Raw genomic sequence first — 16,425 nt, 5'->3', positions numbered from 1 at the left:
GCACATCCAGAAACAAGTGAGCAAACTCTTGGATAAACTCTAATTAACTATTTTCACTCAGATTGCAAATGACCTAGCTTAACATCTAACTTAGCTGGAATTGGGAATTGCGTTGTTTGGCTCTAGTATAGTCAGTCTCACAAGCATCATATTCCCGTGTATGATCCACAGGGGCAACAGTGGACACACGCTGTACAGGTAGATGTAAGTTTGTATATCCATTTTGTGCTGTTTTGCGCAACACTCACCAATATTCATGCCTAATGACGGCAGTCTGTAAATATTCCGGTCTGGACCAACAAGTCCAGTGATTGATACCATGAGCGTATATATATCTGTAGTATCGGCATATGACCTCCAATTCTGAAACTTGAAACGTATTGGCTTTCTAACACCAGCACAATGTCCAGGATGTCAATGTTTCATTCTCCCTTGTAGATAGCGTTTATTAAATGATAATTCGAAATGGAATCATTAATGCTTCATCAGCTGTTTTACAGCTATTTCCAATGATCAGTACGTATGGCGATTTTACTGGAATTATTCACAAACCTCTCCCAGCACTTGAACTCATGAACCCGTACTTTATAGTTTAAAAATACAATAGTTGAGGTTCTTGAGAGGCATATAGAAGTTGGTATTCCAGTAAAGGACAAAATATTATGGATGTCACCTTCTTCTTTCTTCTATACACAACGTTCCTGTACTTTGTCCTTACCCCTTCATCGGGTGAAAAGTCGACATCCAAAATATTTTGCCTTCTAAATACAATAGTTGTTTCTGGCAATAAAACCCAAAAAGAGAATAAACTTCCAATAACTTAAATGGCGTATGTCACTCTAGTTTACTAGTTATATTGATACCATCAGGTGGAAATGAGGGGCAAGGAAAAGCCCCCAAAACGCTGTGTATAGAATAAAGAAAAAGTCGACATCCATAATTTTGCCTTCTAAATGCAATAGTTGTTTCTGGCAATAAAACCCAAAAAGAGATTAAACTTCCAAGAAACTAAATGGCGTCTGTCACTCTAGTTTACTAGTTATTTATTCAGGTGAAATGAAGGAGCAAGGAAAAGCCAAACAAACGCGGTGTATAGAATAAAGAAAAGTCGACATCCATAATATTTTGCCTTCTAAATGCAATAGTTGTTTCTGGCAATAAAACCAAAAGTAGATTAAACTTCCATGAAACTAAATGCACTCAAGAAAATAAAGTCAAGCATAGACACATTGTAAAATGCATACAACCCAATTTTCTTCTCTTTTCCCATGTACTTAAATGGCGTCTGTCACTCTAGTTTACTAGTTATATTGATACCATCATAAGTCCATTTGTTATATGCAACAAGGCATTTATGTATGTATTCACCAACTATGACTACTCAGTGTTCATCTTCACGACTTCTTGTTCTTCAGGATGCTTGTCAAAGTCTTCATCTCAGCGCCCAGGATACCATACCACCAATCATGCAGTGTTTCGAGTTAACGTACCGGTAGTATATATACAATACATAAAGCGTGTTGTATCACACATGTCTTTGGAACTGTGACCATGAAGACTCAATATATTCCTAATTACCACACTCATGTCTTGACACAATCACCTGTCTTGTGTCAAATACAAAACTGATTGCTTCAGTGAAACATAAATCTTCCACAGAGTTTAAGGGAGCGACAACAACTTCACAGTGTGTGTAATTACGGGAACTCCAATGTGCATGTGCGACTCTCACAAACCCAGCGTAGTGTTTATGACTTCTTCTCATGCAACGGTGATACCGTGCTTTTGAGCGGTTGTATTGTGAGAAGCAATCACACGCACTTGCAAAGGAAGGTTAGTCTTTCATCTGAAACAAAGACAGGAAACATGTATAAAATATAACACATATAATTGAGGAAATAAAATTTTCCATGCAAGGCTTCAAAGCTTCGAGAAGGCTTTGAATGGTACAAACTTAGTCAAGAGCTATTGTGCAAGAACCGTATGCAATCGTAACAAATTCCTGCTAGACTGGTAGGTTATTTGAAGCATTGTCAGAGGGAACAACTAAAATGTTAGGCCTGTCAGACTTTACAACAGTTTCAGTTTAACGTTTTGTCTCATTTTCCAATGCTCGGTTGACACACCAGCAGTGTTGACTGATCAGCGAAATATACATTTCTCTGACTGTTGAAAATATAATCCATGTAAAATCGATTTGATATAGCTTATGTATATATCTGGTGAGATAAATGTTGTTATGCATGTGGTTAAACATGAAATGCCCCAAACGGGAACATATATCGCTTCTTGGGGTTTCACTGTGCTCTGAATGATAAGACCGGTGAAGTACAATATGTGGATTGTATTCAAATTTATCACCTCACTCAGCTATATTTATTGGAAAAATACCAGACACAAGTGAGAGTTCACAACCTAAACATAATCAGTGGAGTAATCCAGTATTTTATTTCAAAATGTATTTGTCATTGTCTAACTGTTTTTATTTGGTCATTACAAATGTATTGTGTGTCATTATATGTTCAACACTAATTACAATTTCAATATATTATAGGGACATTGATATCTTTCCTTCTGTGGAATATTGATAAATGTCAGTTGAAGTGAATTGAATTGATTGCACGAAAAATGAACAGTAAGCATTTTTCTATGTCATTGTGTTCAGGGGGATGGCTGGGTGGTGCACGAAGCAATTCACAATTACTGTCGGGGGATTTCCCCTTGTGCTTGTTTGTGTTATGATACACAGGATTTCACATTTACTGATGTTTATTTGAAGATAATGTCGAATACATATTCCGGGTTGTCCTAAACACCATAAACCAACGTTTACACGTTCAGAACTTGAAGTGTTGCTTGCTTGGGTTTGCAAAAACATCATTTCTTTGGGGAGTCATTTCAATTCACGTTTTCCAGCTGTCTACCTATTGTCAAGGAACCAGGTGTTTGAATTTGAGGGTTACTAACCATGTCATGTGGAACAACCGCCCAATCCTGACTTACTGTTCTGGTTCGTTAGGGCTTGGCTGGTCTTTTCGTCTTGCCCTGGCTGACTGTGTATTTATTAATCGAGAAACCAACCCTCTCCTGACTTACTATTCTGGTTCGTTAGGGCTTGGCTGGTCTTTTCGTCTTGCCCTGGCTGACTGTGTATTTATTAATCGAGAAACCAATCCTCTCCTGACTTACCGTTCTGGTTCGTTAGGGCTTGGCTGGTCTTTTCGTCTTGCCCTGGCTGACTGTGTATTTATTAATCGAGAAACCTACCCTCTCCTGACTTACTGTTCTGGTTCGTTAGGGCTTGGCTGGTCTTTTCGTCTTGCCCTGGCTGACTGTGTATTTATTAATCGAGAAACCTACCCTCTCCTGACTTACTGTTCTGGTTCGTTAGGGCTTGGCTGGTCTTTTTCCTTGCCCTGGCTGACTGTGTATTTATTAATCGAGAAACCTACCCTCTCCTGACTTACTGTTCTGGTTCGTTAGGGTTTGGCTGGTCTTTTCGTCTTGTCGTGACTGACTGTATTTATTAATCCAAAAACATGCTAGTTAGTGAATAAAAACACAACAGAAAATCAACATGTTTGTCAACATTGTGATAATGAACCAAGGTGTGTGTTTGCATGTACATGGATAAGAGGGAGAAAAAAAAGAAAACATCGCTCTTGACAGAATCATTCTCGTTGTCAATTCTTCCTGACATAAGTCCACATAGTTTGTTTTTTTAACTTTGATTCAAGGAGGTGGTTGTTTCAGAGCAACCAATATCCAACTCTTAATGCATAAAACAAAACGTGCTGATTTCGAGGCACTGTAATCAATATTATGTACTTAAAACGGGCTTTCACCAATGAAATAATGAACCATGAACATGTACAAAGGAGACTATATGTGCTGCATTTATGCATCATCAACACATTTCTCTTCAGCTATATGTGTGTACTGTGCAGTGCTATGGGCACGGAATCAATGTTTACCTATTTCATTATCGATGTGATTAAGTGCGACAGCTGAGATCAAAGATATGACAGGAGAACGATTCGTAATTGCTTCGGCTTCCAAGAGGCACGTTCAGCAACCATTAATACGTCTACTTATGTATGAGATGTAACTCTAGTAGAGACGTGTGATGGATTGTGGATGTTGTGCTTCTGTTGTGAAAACATGTTATTTTCATGCAGTGAAATGTTTCCATAGCAATTGTGCCATTGTACATCATAAAGTCAATACCATGCATAAACATACAAATGACAATGATCTTTCCTTAATTGTAAGAGATAGATTTAAATGGCGTCCATATCCATCATACGATATCGCCTACATCATAAGATTGTGTTTATGAGTTGAGCTGAGTTGAGTTGAACGTCACGTTGACATTATTCAAGCCATATAGTGACGAGATCAAGTCTGAATTAATGCACATTTTAAGAACAAAGTCCAAATGAGTTAAGGATATCATATTTCAATACCATCGGGTTTCTGTTACGGTAGTATATATAGTATAGGTTGAGCGTATTGCATCACATAGGCCCCTAGAACAATGATCATGAAGAATCGATATCTTTCTAATTTGAACTCTAGACTTTTGACACAATCACATGTATTGACGTGACGAATACAACCTTATTGCTTCGGTGAAACACAAAACTTGGAAAAAAAGTGTAATAGGAGCGACAAAACACTGACAGTCTGTGTAATAACCGGCAATCCATTGTGCATTCATTCTTACTAATCAAAATTGTTTGTCTTCTTGTCATATAATGGTGACACTTTCAAAGGAAGGTTAGTCTTTCATCTGAAATAGAAAAAGTGAAACGTGTAAAATTATAATCCTGCGAAATGCGGATATGAATTTTGCCATGAAACGGTTGAAAGCTTCATTGACATCTTGAATGGTATAACCTTAATTAAAAGCTATTGTGCAAGAGTCGGGGGCAGTCGTATAAAATGGATTGGCAAGCTGTATGAAGACTCTCGGTGCGAACAACTACTAATTTGTTGAATGGCGGCCGGACATTAAGTCTGACGGTTAGGCCATTTTCAAATGTAGAGTAAGTATATGGATCCAAACAGTAATGACTTATTAGCGAAATATTTACTGTTCTTGGTCACATGAGCAAAAGAAAAGTATAACATGCACATTACAATTATATCAAAATCGGTGATCTAGTAGCTTCTGTTTGATCAAGTGCCGTTCCTTCTGATGTAATTTCAGATTAGTTGGAAGACTAGTAAATAGTGGTGTGGGTGGTGTTTCTATGGTTAGACGGTTATCTCAAAATCGATGGCCTAGAAGATTATGTGTTTGATAAAATTGTGTTGCTTCTGATACAATTCATATCTTCCTGGTTTTACAAAGCGACGCCTACTAACCTGAATATCGTCGAATGACACATTCAGCAGGAACTTTATAAGGGAACTAAGAAAGGGAACCAATTAGGACAATATAAAGAGGAAAAGCCAGTTGGAAAAGGTAGCAAATCAACTGGATGGTGTTTCAATAGAGAGCATCTCTTCGTATGTGATTTGCGAGCATTCTTTTGAGCAGCAGCACTTCAGCCGACTACCTCTTAGCGGGTATGGCTCAGTCTGCCATGATAACAGAAAGCCTTTCTATAACTACATGAGTACAAATTGTCAGGCCGCGACGACACAGTCATACGGACAACAGGTGTCCTTAAATACTTTTCAGCACCTCGGATGTGCACACATCACTTGTGTCAGTTACGCATTGTCCATATGGAAACGTGTGTGAAATGTTTGTAAGTGATTTGTAATTTCCGTTCGAAAAGAGGTGAGACATTTTTCATCGTCAGCTTGTAAATGCCATTTAATCTACGGTACCATGGAAACGAGGTGTTTGTTCATGGTCGCAGCGGGACTGCCTGTTCCCAGGACCAGCCGGCAATTCCGGTTGGAACCAGTTTGAAAAGCCAAAATTACTTAACGCATCTTTGACAGAAAACAAATGTATACCATTCCTAAAGCATATATTTAAAGCATGGATGAGTGCTGGAGATTACAGTAAGGTGTCAGTGTTTGGCCTCCGCCAGGGCATGTGAAGGAGTGTTAAGATTCATGCTTATTTGCCGAGCCATAACCCAGAGAACATTCAATGTGTTTTTAGCCATAAAGTGCAGCCATAAAATTGAACTTTCTGTTGAAGAGGCTTGTTCATGGTTTATCTGTTTCTGTTTCTATGACTACATATTGAAGAAAGATTCAAAAGAGGATATGCTTATTTTACCAAGCAATATCCTAAAACCGCCTAGCAATTTTTGACCAATATCAGGCCAGATGATAGTTTAATGGGTGCCTTTATTTTTTTTTGTGTACTGTGCAATTTGCTAGTTTCCATAACAACAAACTGGGCATTGATTCAAATCATGGGAAGGTTGGGGTCTGTTTCATGACTAAACTCAAGGGCTGTTCAATATTTCTTTATAAAATTACACCGATATCTGTTCAACCATGAATTGGTGCCATTCCTGTTAATGAAAGGCCCATTTCCAGAACATAAATCACTAGCCAGAATGATGCTACTTAATTCTGTGCTTCAGGAATTTTTCATCTTTTATCATGTTTCCCCTAAATCTCAGTGCATCCAATAATAACTCCTTCTCTTACTCATAATCTATTAGAACATCACCGTAGTGATATACTAAAAGCAGTCGGTCGTAACCATGACTGCCGAGTTCAATTTCCACTTGGGGTTAACGTGTCATCAGGTCCTTTTCTGGTGTTCACCGATATGATTGCTGGAATATTACTAAGAGTTGCGTAAAGTGTTCTCACTTCTATAAACAGTACTCACTCAGTAACAATGTATAGAGTTTCAAGTCAACTACGTCATATCAGTTGAGTGCCAGTGGCTCCTCCGAACGATTCCCACCAGGGTTTCAATGGACTTGAGTCTTGCACTCTATAGACTATGAGCTTTGGTAGGTTGCCGGAAATACTGGCATTCGATGCACGTCAAGCCAGAGTATTTTTACATTGTGGTTCCAATCTTATCCGTACAAATATTTCTTTTTCACATTCATTGCTGAGCTGCAACAGGGATAGTGAGTGAGGTAACATTTATAGTCACTTCGACAATATTTCAGCCGCATTCTGACTATAAAATATAAAATATTAGTCCTTTTCTGGGTGTTCACCCGATATTACTAAGAGTGGCATAATGCGTTCTCTACTTCTAGAAACAGTACTCACAAGTCAACTACTGTTGAAACGTCATATCAATTGAGTGTCATTTGCTCTTCAGAACAATTTCCAGAAGGGTTTCACAGACTTGAGTCTTGCACACTACAGACTATAAGCATGGGGTTACCGAGTATACTGGCATTCGATGTACGTCAAGGCAGAGTATTTTACATTGTGTTCCAATGCTATCCTGCCAAAAACATACTTACAAATGTATTTTTTTCATATTCATTTGCTGAACTGCTACATAGATAGTGAGTGAGTTAACATTTAAAGTCACACTGGCAATAGTTCAGTGATATTCTCACTATTAAGTCTACAGATTAATAATAAACAATTTTAATGATATCAAAACCTTTCAACAAGGTACTGTAAAACATCCAGGAGGCAGAGTACTTTATATTGTGTTCCATTAAACTTGGGTGACGTGTGCCTTAACCCATCAACCTCCAAGCAGATTTTCAGAGTTATCCTGAAAAAGAAAATAGCTGTTTTTTATACTAGGATGTAGTAGGTCTTGTGTGAAAAATACAAAATGGCGGCGGGTTGGAGACATTCTGCAAAGTCAGTGTTAAAGTTTGGAACCTATCTTCAATAAATGTGTAAGTTTTGCATATAAATATTCTCTTTTGTGTAATTTACGTGCAAGAATGATTAAATTGTACGATTTCACAATGATTTTTTAAGCGCGCCCCATTAGGGTGCATGACATTGAAGGTCCCCAGGTTTTTATTTACAGAAATGAATTCATAGTTAGAAAGAAACTATGTTTTAGTTATTACACGACCTAAAATGAAAACATATTACATTGCCCACGTGAAAGATTAATGTCAGCCAGCCAAAAATGGTACTGAAGTGTTACACAAAATTATGATAACACACCATTGTTTTTTTAGAATTTAAAGTGCACATGATGATGTGAGAATCATTGAAGAAAGAAGATTTTGCTGATGCCCCAATGTTGAAATACTAACCTAATAATGGCACATATATCTTCTTCTTTCTTTTTTTTTTTTTTGGGGAGAGTAAGGTGGACATTAAACGTCACCATTCGAGTATAACTAGTCTCAACTACTAGTATCTGTCAACAGAGAATTATTTGGGTGGAAACAGCAGCACGTATATCATATCCTTATAACGTAGTGCTGGCACCTGGTACATCTTAAAAGGAATAAGCGTGATCCACGTTATCGGTATCTCCGCTCGCAAACAGACTTGAACACCTGCATGAGAAGGCGGTCTGGAGACCTTGTAAGCCACGAAGATACTCACGGTTTACACCTTTGCCGACATATTCAAACCGCGGACTTTCTGGTGAATAAAACTACTATGTACGAGGTAGTTCCAACTAAAACTCAAGAAAGCAAGTGTTATCAGAATATTGCCCTGTAATGTGAGCAATGATGATTGATGGTGTTATTCACCTTTTCGGTGTGTATTTTATGTCAATAAATTCCAAGAAAATCAGATTGTAGTTCACGTGGATGACAATTTTCAATTACTTTAAACATGTGTTAAAGGAAATGCATATCCTCCCAAGTTACTTGGAAGCACGTAAATGATTGTGTCGTGGTAACGTTCCCAGACCCATCTTACAACGTGTCTTCATTGTTTGGGACCCCAACTGGGGATATTGGTGGATCAATGTTTAAACTACATATCTTAATACGTAATGAACCACATCATTTTGTTTAGGTTTTTTTAGCCAAGGCTGCTTCATTCCCGACTGAATGCTGGTACGGTCCTCTGATGGTCAAGTCTCATCTGGGCTGCTGAAACTCCCTGGCAAGCGAGGCAATGAATTAAGTAATTGACCAGGGATCAATGGGATATCAAATAGATGGCAATCGTTCAGTTCCATTCCTAAGGCACATACTTGGGATCAAATACTTTAAATGGTCGAATGGATTGAATAGATCGGCGTCCAACTGTCTGTAACAATTAAATCAAGTTTGTTCACGCCAAAGGGTCAAGTTTTTTCGATATCTAACAAGGGAGATCAGCCCGCTTTCTGGAGTAAAAGAGATCTGCCCACACATTATGCTGATCGCCCATTGGATGGAATTGGTTTTCGATGTATCGCTGTCAGTGTGTTCCATAATATCAATCCCTGGTTTGTTTGTTTGAAGTCGACTGTTTATCTGGAAATGTGTTGGAGTACGGGGTTATATAAGGAGCAAACTAGTGCAAAAAACAAACATTGTACGAAAGATATAACTACAATCCACCAAGCAGCATTTTGAGTTCACCATAACACCGCAGTTACCATCCGTATCTTTCTATGTCGATTTTATTTATCAAATAGTAAAAAATATTAGTTTGAAAAAAATATACGGCACAATTAGTCATAGTGAATTTCTAAGGACCAACTGCTGCCACTGTCAATCTTAGCCTGTGAAAGTTTTGTTAATGCTGTTAGTGCACCTTCTACTCTTGCTAAGAAACCACAACTGACGTGCACAACCATTAAGAAATTGCCAAATGAGCCAGCTAATCAAATCAGTTCCTCCGTCAACGTCTAGTTCTCTCAGAAGAAGTGAGCAAAGGAAAATAAAAGGACAGCAGTTTGTCGCCCTCTTTCTTCCCAATCTGTGCACATGAAGACATTTCAATGAATTGATGTCATTTCAACAATTCTCTGGGTAATTGAGCTGCACATGTGTCTTTTGATAACAGTTTCCCCTGCTGTGTATCCATATTTGTATCGATCACATCTCACAGAAGTGGTGTGTGTGTGCCTCGTTTCGAGGGATTAACTAAATCTTACCTATTTACTTGCTACTACAAAAATACGTACACACGCTTCCTAATTGAACAGTTGATGTTTAGAGTTAACTGTATTAATAACATGAATTTGACACTCTGCTTAGACATGTGTTTCTGTCATATAGTAAAATGTCATCTCGTGGTGTAGTAGATGGTGTAGTAGATGGTGTAATAGATGGTGGGCCTGTCGCAGGAGATGACAAGGTTGGCGGTTCGATCCTGGATGAACAATACCACATGACGTTGAAATATGTTATTAACTCTCCATGCTATTAATTAAACTGGAAAATCGGGAACTGGTTGGGTTGGAACATATCTCTGTGCGGTCTAACTTTGTTAAACAACAGCATGGTATCTCACTCAGTAAGCTTGCACGGTGTGAGTGGGTATGTTAAATACAGCGGGTCTTCTGAACTAGGAACGTTAACAGTGATTAAGTGTCTGGCACTTAGAGGTGTAATCACTGTTTAAATGTTGAAAGAAATATTGTTCAATTCCCTTGAGATAACATAAGGATACACTGGATGTTAAAACACATTCCAAACCATGCATTACAAAATAGAACCCCTGTTTACACAACAAATCACTTAAATTGCAAAGGGACAATCGCGTACAAATATTTATTTTGTGAACAAACAAATGCGGCTTTCAGTAACATTGTCTCACTCTTTAACCGATGTTACCTGCGTATATTCTCTATTTCTTGTTCGCTGCATTTAGAAGAGGCAATACTAAATTTCATATAACGAAGATCTTTCCAGGGGTTGGTGGTCGGTGGGGTAGTCTAATGGTTACCCGGGTTCGATTCCACACATGGGTACAATGTGTAACACGTAAAACATAACTCTTTGACTCGCTGACTAACTCATTGAGAACTCAGTCACTGAGTCATTGAACCATGTTTAAATCCCATCCCTAACGTCGTATTGAAGGCTTATCCAACCACTCTTGTTCCTATTGAAACTGAATATTACGAGTAGTCCATTTACTATTCTATTCTCAGTTTATTTCTAAGTCTTTCGGAACAGCCCAATTGTGATTCAATTCTGGGAAGTGCACTTGTGATTCTATTCAGGGAAATTATTTCTTTTCTGAGCTATCCAAACCTGCATATTATTGTCTCCATCAATTCGTTCGGGCGTCGTTGAATGCATGGAATATAGATTCGTAATCAGACAGTTCATACAGTAGGAAAAGACAGTTCTCATTTTACTTGGTTTGACAAGCTGCACTTCTCACGTCTCTGAAGAAGTTACAACAAATCAAATACAGAAACATTGCCTTAATCATGTCCCTACTGCTATCTTATCAATGCCTCATTAAAACGATTCAAAGTCAACATGATATTGATGGAAGTAAAACTTTAATTAGAGAAATGTTTTTTTCTTCAATCGCAGTGTGTTCATCATCGGCTCATTAGTTCACGTCACAGTGCACCAAGTGCTGTGTTACAATTAACTCCATTGGGACTTAACGTGTGTATGAACTTACCTTTTAAGACCAAAAACAGTTGTAATCTGACAGCTCCCTCTCAATCACCCTGTCTTTGATGTCAACCAATGACACACCCATGCACCTGATCATAGGAGGCAGATTGGAGGATTTGTTTCCTTGTTGACCTTCTAAACATCATTAAGCTACAGTGCCGAGGATATTTAGAAGGACAGGGTGTTCTTGAAGGACATAGTTCTGTAATGCATATATCTGGAAAGACAATATTAGTCTGATAAATAGGTGGAATAATCTTTTTTTGTGTTGCATTTTGTGTTTCAGAGTTGAGTTTAGTTGGGCTTAACGTTTCCTTGCTGACATCCTAAACCTCATGAAACTACAGTGCCGAGGATAATTAGAGGGATATGGTGTTCTTGAAGGAAAGACAACAGTGGCCTGACATATATTAGTAGGTCGGATAATGTTCTTTGTATTGCATTTTGTGTTCTATGACTGACTGGCTGGTTGGTTTGTTGTTTAACGCTGAGCTCAGCAATATTCCAGCTATATGGCGGCAGTCTGTAAATAGTGGAGTATGGACCAGACAATCCAATGATCAACAGCCTGAGCATCGTTCTACGCAAATGGGTTATGATGAGATATGTAAACCGGGTCAACAAGCCTGAACACCCGATCCTGTTAGTCGCCTCTTACGACAAGCATGGGTTACTGAAGACCAATTCTTACCCGGACCTCTACGGGTAGTTTTATGACTGAACTCCAGGATGTGTAATCCTTATAAAACTAACCTTTAAGCCGTGATTTACTTGGCATAAAACTACGTGTACATTCATACCAGTAAATATACCCGAGTGCAACAAAGCACAGTGTATGATACAATTCAAGTTTCTTCTTGTTGACTTCACATCCTCTTCCTGCTGAGACGATATGCAGTCATAAGTGTTCATTCCTTCTGTATATGTTTGAGAGACAGGGAGTTTGTATGTATGTTTGCAGTCGTATATGACATATTTCTTATGAAAACATATATGAGCCATTTGAATCGCTATTATCTAAAGTATTGCCATTCAGCGCTTGTAACTGCCGTTAGGGCAGGACATGCTAATCCTCTTCAAAAGCAACCGATATCTTCTCTGACGTTCAGTGGAACATCCATCCGATTTTCACAGCTGGTTTGTCCTTTGCTAGATTTATTTCTTCAGATGATAGAAACTGGGTATTCTTTTGCATTGAGGTTCTATATTCATAACTCACTGACGGGTTCTTGCAGTTTAGCGCAAGTGGCCAAGTTGTGTGTTCCAACATAAAATCGAAGGCATTTTCAAAATTACACATGAAGACAGCATGAAATTTTTACAGTAAACACGACCTCAAAAATATTCATCTTTTCTAAACCCTTATCTATCGATGACACATTGAAGCCGCCAATGTCAATAATTTCCGTAAAACTTTTTAAATTCACTTTCAGATTATACAAGTCGCGGGTTCTGATCTTACTTCAAACGGAATCAATAGCAGCGCCTGCATGTTCCCTTGTGTACAGAGGCCAGTGTCAGCCTGACCGAACTCAGCGAAGAAGGGCATGATAATGTTCACAAACTTCCTATCTTCAACTGACTTTGAAAGTCAACAGATAGTGAAAAGACCACGAAGGACAAATTGTGTAGGAAAGGGCAGATTGGGTTAGCCTGCTGAGATTGCCACCCTGTGGTCAACAATGTCTAGCCATTGATTTAGGAACATACATCACTTTACAATATTTTGAATAGTTTAACCCTACCCAGAATGTCGTTTAGCTGATCGTGTGGGCAGATTATCCCCGAATAACAATGCCATACTCACACTGCAGATAAAAGATGATGTTGCTAAATGCGAGTTTCGTCTATGCCGTGAACGTCTAGAGAGCTGTTAAAGTTGAAATGATGGAATATGTAACATCGGATGTTAAATGTTTGCCCAGTCAGTGATTGTCTTTTTCCCTTCAAATAGTTGTTGGTTAGTGCTTGTTGTGATCTGTGTTACCGTTTCATCTGATGTTTTCAATAAAATATCAGCACGGTTTGAATTTGTTTTCGAATGATGCAACGTTGTTCAATTATGACTGTGCAGATCACACACTGGTTTTAAGTCGCTTCACTGTGTGTATGGTTTCGGTCAGAGAAAATCCCGCGAGGTAACTCCAACAATGATAATTGTGGCGACACGAAGTCCCACACAGGAAATGTTTTTTGTAAGATTTGTGGAAACTAATAACTGGACAAAATACCCTCCCAATGGAGTATACATTATTATATTTAACACTTAGGAAATCGATTTTATATGGCTCTGATGGGAAGAAAGTTGCATATCATTGGGACATTTTATTTGTCCCAGGTCACTCTCGCGACCGAAGGGCAGTAGGGTAGCTAGTGGTTAAGGCGTTCGCTCGTCACGCTGAAGACTCGGGTTCGATTGCCCACCTAGGCACGTTATGTGAAGCCCATTTCTGGTGTCCCCCACAGTGATATTGCTGGACTATTCATAGAAAGTGGCATAAAACCCAACTCACTAACTCACTAACCCAATCGGCCTAAGCTCAGAACAACGTAACGAAAACTCTCTGTTCTTTGGTATCTTTGAGTCAGTATAATCTGCAATATAATTGAACAAAATTATACAGCCTACAAGCGCCAATAATGTGGTTGATGTTGTTGTATGTTGTGAAGCCGTTTACATCGGTTATGACATCACATTCTCTCACCTGTGTCCCTATGTTCAAACGATGGTTCATTTATTAGTGTTTGTCAAGACAAATCTTTATTTCTTTACCTATCGCTTGCAAAGAGGTATCTGGTTGAAGGTTAAAATGCGACAGGACAGTGAGGTCAGTCCTGTTAACACCTACAGCGAAGGAAAATCTACGATAACAGACTTCACCAATTAATGAATATAAATCAGCTATAATGCAGCTAATACTGATTTACGAGAGAGCAGCAAACAAGAAAACATTAACGAAGGTGACTTAAAAGCCAGACGCTACACTTACGTCAATGGTTTACATTAAGTCTGTTGTTATTGATGATAATTTACAGAGAGAAAAGGTTTTCTTTTCTACATAAAGAGAATCAAATACCTACATTTAATCAAGTGCCTACTCATTGATGGAACTCTCAAAACATATTACTTTGTTTCTCATGTTGTTGATTTGAAGACAAAAATGTAAAAAGTCATTTTCTACACATAAGCTGCACATTTCAGACTATTCCAATTTGCGATAGCCTTCGCCTGAGAAGTGAACCTTTAAGCAAAAGGAACAGAAAGTGTTACGTGTCAAATCAAGAAAGCATGCAGTTGATTCGTTCAAGACAGAAGACTGTCGACATATGAAACATAAATAGCCTGCAGCAGTGAATATATTATGGAAGTAAACTTTGTACTAAGCATTTTCTAACGAATAAACAAACAAACGAAAACAACATATGCAGGTAGATGCACACAATGTTGATCACTGGATTGTCTCGTCCAGATTCAAATATTTTCATACCCTTTGAACACTGTTGAGAAGCATGAAACACATAAACAAACAACCCGAAAGTCAAATGTGTAATCAATTGTCATATGTTGGGTAGAACGATGTTCATGATGGTGATGATGTGTCACTGGATTGTCTGGTCCATACTCGATTATTTACAAATAGCCGCCATGCAGCTGGAATATTGATGAGTGCTACGTTAAACAACAAAGCAACCTTCCTCCACTGGACTTTATTCGTTCATTCAGTCTGTTTTTGGTTTAGTTATTTTTTTCAAATTGAATATTCCAAGCACAACAACTTAATAGTGCGACGCCATAGTCTTTTACACAGGTATTCAAATTGTGTTTCGGTAACTTTCTTCTGATTCCGGTCAATTTCTATGTCCGGCGACAATTCAAGTTCCTCATAGTTTCAGTTTTGACTGCCTATTAAAATGCATCTGATGGTCCAATCACATTTATGCTTGCAAAAACCTTCTTGTAGAAAAAGAATTAAACTCAACGATTGATCCCGGTCCAATGGGATGTCAAACACGATGATCTCCGGTCTGTGCCATCCTTAAACACGTACTTGGGATCAAGCGTTGTGAATGATCGATGAAATGGATACTGTACGACGGAATGGCGTCAACCTGGCTCTAACATGGTACACTAGCATGTTTTTGTACATATTATTGTTGTTACAGCCCGTGTTGTAAGTTGTAAATAGGAAATACTGTGATATTAAAATATGTATATGAAAACATTCGTTTGGGTATAAATTTGTGTACCTATGGATTTGTGTATATGTGTAAGTTTGGTATCGTCGCTACATTAAATTTTAACTCACTCATTCACTAATTGCACACATCAGGGCGGTAGGGTCGCTTAGTGGCTAAAACGTTCGCTCGCCACTCCAAAGACCCGTGTTCGATTCGCCACATGGGTACAATGTGTGAAGACCATTTCTGGTGTCCCCACCGTGATATTGCTGAAATATTGCTAAACGCGGCGAAATACCACACTCACTCACTCACTCAGTGTACATATGCCTAGGATGACCGACCCAGGAGGACATTGGATAAGAGCATGTACCGAGCCAACACTGGTCGTTACAGGCGACTAAATAGGAAATTGGGTGTCAGTGTATCGCAACGACATCGATCGGTGCTTATGATATCAACCGATGGTTTCTGTTGTCAGTTTACAGGCAGAGGTCACAAGTGAAACATTGTCGGAAAACGAACAAAGAAGTAACACAAATATTCTGATTACAAACTATTTGCGTTATTTACATTAGTACCATGGTCACCGTCTTCATATCAGTGTTTCACATATTATTGTTTCACATATCACTGTTTCACATATCACTGTTTCACATATCACTGTTTCACATCTTCACGATTATTCGACCTCTTTCATAGCCGACTATAAATACATAATTCATAACACATTCATAAGATCAGTTTCTCACTCCAGCACAATGACCACAGATATCGCTGATGTGTCATGTTG

This window comes from Haliotis rubra, unplaced genomic scaffold (assembly GCF_003918875.1).
Source record: "Haliotis rubra isolate DU_JTF1 unplaced genomic scaffold, ASM391887v1 Scf474, whole genome shotgun sequence".
NCBI lineage: Eukaryota > Metazoa > Mollusca > Gastropoda > Lepetellida > Haliotidae > Haliotis > Haliotis rubra.
This window is presented reverse-complemented; position numbering follows the sequence as displayed.